Source organism: Crocuta crocuta, unplaced genomic scaffold (genome assembly GCF_008692635.1).
Source record: "Crocuta crocuta isolate KB4526 unplaced genomic scaffold, BGI_CrCroc_1.0 scaffold129, whole genome shotgun sequence".
Lineage (NCBI taxonomy): Eukaryota > Metazoa > Chordata > Mammalia > Carnivora > Hyaenidae > Crocuta > Crocuta crocuta.
The window spans coordinates 12,519,516-12,524,208 of record NW_027551571.1 but is presented as its reverse complement, the minus strand read 5'-3'; positions in this window follow the sequence as shown (position 1 = coordinate 12,524,208).

The window sequence follows — 4,693 nt, the reverse complement described above, 5'->3', positions numbered from 1 at the left end:
ATCAATCTGTGTTTGAGCAAGCCTTTTTGGGGGACTCGATGCATATGCAAGTCTAAGAACCACGAGCCTACCTGGGCAGCTTTGGACAATTATCTAATCCCTCTAAACTCAGTCTTCCTCCCTGGCAAACTGACGATAATAGACCCTCAAAGCATCGTGAGGATTAGTAAGATGAGCAGCAAGCACAAAGGAGCACGCCCTGAATTATATCATCATTTTCTCCCTTGGGATTCTTAAAAACTCAACATCCTCTGCAAATGCAAACTTTCCATTTTTCTCCCTTAATACATTTAGTTCGGATGGAAACAATAAATGGAAATCTCTGCTAGGTTGAAGAAAATAATATACTAGACGTAGATCAGCAAGTCATTATGGTAGCACTGTTTCTTGTTGCAAAAAAAAAAAAAAAAAAAAAGCCAAATGGGCAGGTGGAAGGAATCAGCGTTAGACACGGGACGCAGGTTCCAGCTCTAACTCTGTGCGTGTCCCTTCTGTATGTAGCCACGTGGAATGACGGAGGAAGCAAAAAACACTGATTAAGGTAACGCAGGGTTCATATCCTCCTCTGCTATCACACAGATCTGCAGGGTCTATTTTGAGCACCCAGAACTCTCATGCACGTACATGGCTGCGCAGAATTCCTGGGGCGACACCTCCCTCCTTCCCTTGAGTTCTCTTCGTCTTTGTAACTAGGCAGGGAGACAATGGGCTCTCTCCACATGAAAATCAGGGAACAATCTCCACCCTAGACTCCTATCTCAGTGGGTCATGCTTTTCATCTTAGCCCCCCCCTCATATCTGCTTGGAATGTCAACCAACTTTACAAATGGCAGGCTCCCCCGACTCCCTCTGTCTTCCAAACCCAGACAAAGAGGATGTCGCTGCCCTTACAGCTTCTAGCAATCAGAAGGCAATGGCACCCGTGCTCAGATTAACTAGCGGGTGAAAAACAGCCAGAGAGCCCTGAATGACAGCTTGCTGTTCCGTAGATACTCTGTAAGTGGCCCACGTGCCATACACTGAACAGTAACGACTCTACTTATGACAGGAGACGGGCCTGCTCCCTGAGACCACAGCCACGCGAGGCCGCCATGGTCCACGACTCCATCTCCGCTGCTGTGAAGAGCGGTCGTCTGGTGGGTTACTTTCCTGTGGTTGCTGTAACAGAGTACCACAAACTCGGCAGTTTAAAACAGCCCGATGTTTATCCTTTTACCGTTGTGGCCAAAATCAAAGTGTTTGTGTTTTTAGTCTCTCTGTGGAGACGCCCAGGGAAAGTGTGTCTCTGCTTTTTCCAGCTTCTAGAGCCACTTGCACCTCCTGCTTCCTTCTTCAAAGCCAGCGGTGTAGCACCTGGCTTCAGCCCTCACATGGCCTTTTGCTTCTGGGGACACCTTCTCTCTGCTCCCCTTATTAAGGACACTATGGTAACATCAAGTGATTACCCAGGCAGGCCAGAACAACTTCCCCATCTCAGTATCTTTAACTTAGTCATATTCACAAAGTTCCTTTTGCTGTAAAAGAAACCTTCGGGGGCGCCTGGGTGGCTTAGTTGGTTAAGCGTCCAACTTTTCGCTTAGGTCATGATCTCGCGGTTTGTGAGTTCGAGCCCTGCGTCGGGCTCTGTGCTGACTGCCAGCTCGGAGCCTGGAGCCTGTTTCAGTCTGTGACTCCCTCTCTCTCTGACCCTCCCCTGCTCACACTGTCTCTCTCTCTCCTAGAAATAAATAAAAACATTAAAAAAAAAATTAAAAGAAACCTTCGTAGTTACAGAGATGAGGACTTGGCTATTTGGGGAGGGGCATTAGTCAGCCTATCAGAGACAATGTCAAGTATCTTTGTTATTAAGATGATAACTCTCCCTTCCATTTGATGGGGAGCGGTAGATACTCTTGCTTTTAACTCCATCGCCAGATAATGTGACTCTAATTCCATTAGACCATAAAAAAGAAAATTAACCCTCATAGCTTCGAAGAATATTCCTGCAGGTCTGGGCAGGGCTTTGGTGAGAAAGGCAGGTGCTATCAAAACACCAGGCACCCCCAGGCAAGTCAGCCCCTTCCCATCTGTGATCTTCTGACTTGAGGAAGGAGAAAGTCTTGCTGAGAAAACTAAATGAGACAGCGTGTGGTAAAAGCCTATCACAGAGCTGGTGGGGCAATAAACACCCTGTCCCTCATTTTCCACTCTGGCCTCCAATCCCCATTTGTATAAAAAAGGAGTTGCTCAAGGATTTTGCTTGGATCCCACAAAATCTGACTTTCTACCACAGTAGCTCCGGGGCAGATTGAGATGTCCCCTCCATACTCCCTCACTCCAGGCGGGACTGCGTCTTGTGCTCAGGGCCCCTTTGTCATCCTGGCCTCTGCTGCACCCCAGATGCACCCAGCATAGTCTTGACACGGCACCTTTCCTGCCCAGAACACGGGAAGACATCCAAGTCCACTCGCTCCCGTTCTCGTTTCCTTTCCTCTCCTCCATGCTCAAACCTTCTACTTCCAGAAATTCTTGCAGGAAGGAGATAAAAGACCCTCACTCCCATCTTTACGAGATAAACAAATGCCAAGCAAAAAACCCAACTACCTGAATAGATAGATAGGCTGCCTAGAGACATGTCCGGTTTTGCTCTGTTGTTCTTTTGTTTCCTTTTTCTCTTCACATAACTCAGGGCTCTTCATAATTTCAGAAGCTGAGAAGCACACACTTCAACAGAGACTATTGTGAAGAACAAATAATTTTTATTGTTCAGTTGTATCAACTCTGGATCTGCTCCTGGCTTTCCGGCTTCCGGAGTGGCACTCTCCTCTGTCTTCACAACACCCTTAAAGAAACTCAACTACATGCCTAATGTTTTGTGGGTGCCAGAAACAGAACGAGAGTTCTATACGTAATTCCTGCACTCCTCGATCCTGTCACTGAAGTGACATGGGCCTCATGTTCCAAATGAGGACACCAGGCTCAAAGCCATTAAAAGACTTGTTCAAGTTCCTACGGCCCAGTAAATGCGAAGATTGGACTTCTCTGGCTGACAGCACACCAGACTGGGACTCACAGGACCGGGTTGCTGTCACCAATACCAGTCTGTCCATGTGTGGTAGTTAGAAAGCGACATTCTCGGGGCGCCTGGGTGGCTTAGTCGGTTAAGCGTCCGACTTCGGCTCAGGTCATGATCTCGCGGTTTGTGGGTTCGAGCCCCGCGTCAGGCTCTGTGCTGACTGCCAGCTCGGAGCCTGGAGCCTATTTCAGAGTCTGTGTCTCCCTCTCTCTCTGACCCTCCCCAGCTCACGCTGTCTCTCTCTCTCTCTACTAGAAAGAAATTTAAAAAAATATTTTTAAAAAAGTGACATTCTCTTCCTCTTCCGGGGCCTGAGTTTCCAGCTCTGACTTTGGTCAGGATGGACTCCATTTTCCATAACCAGAGTTCTATGGTTATGAGTCTATTATGGTACAAACGTGCAAACAGAGAGAACGGGAGAGCAAAAGCAAGACAGAACAAAACACAGTGGCTTCATGAAGGCCTAGAAAGCCTTTTCTCTACACATCCCACTCACCTACCAGATCAAGGAGAAAAATGGTTACGAAGTGTCTTCCTCCCAAGCCCAGAAGCTCTAGAAATATGTCGAGCAATGGGAAAATGAAAAGAAGGAAGGTAAAAAGTTGGAACATTGAAAAGGGAGGGAACAAAACGGCTGAGAAATGGAGAGAGAAGACGTCCCCAGGTCGGGGAGAGCCTGCAGGCGCTGGCGTATCAGAACTTCCCTTCACACCAGTGCTGATCTCGTCTCAGAGCCAACACCCGAGAGAGATGTGTGCCCGGGCGTGCTCATCATGCCCACAGGCAGACAGGCACACGCATGCGCGGGCCCCGGTGCAGAGACTCATTAATGCTACAAGCGCACATTTTACTTTTACAAGTAAGTGCGATCACTTCTGAGAGATGCTTTACAAATGGTAGCAAACAGCACTTCTAAACATCCTGTGGGATCAGAGTGCTGTCGCCCGTCCCTGCCTGCAGCTGCGGCCAGTCGGACCGACTGGGGCTGTGGTAGGAACCCCTCCCCAAGGAGAGAGGGAAAGAGGAGAGAAGACTTCAAGGGCACCTAGATATGCACCCGGGTCCCTACATCCCCCATGACCTTGCAAACTAAGATAACTTAATCAGGCTGCATGCTTATGTGTTTTACCTTATACGAGAGACAAAGAAATAGAAAATGTATAAAAAATCTACGCCATGTGATGTGGGCCGCTCAGTTCTTTGGGTATGAACCCAACTGAGCAGTGCCGGCACGAATAAAGTTGCTTCCTGGAAAGAAAAGCTTCGGTGTGACGACTGTCTGTGCGACATGGCAGAAGTTCTCAGGGATGGTTGAGTCACCCCAGATGCCCGGGCCACATACGCTTTGCACCCTTCTCACTCTGATAAGCAGGAGGAACCAGCACCTGCCCTCTCTGCTGGCTCACAGGAAGTGGGATAGGGCAACCTACTCACCACACTAAGAATGAGAAGAGCTCAGTTGACCAGACTAAGGCTAAATCCATTTTTTAAATACTGTATTAGTCAGCTACAGTTGTGTAAACAATTACCACACACTGAGTGGCTTAAACAACACAAATGTGTTCTGTCATGGTTCTGGGGCTAGAAGTTCCAGATCAAGGTGGCAGCTGGCTGTGCTCCCCCGGGAGTACGTTGGGG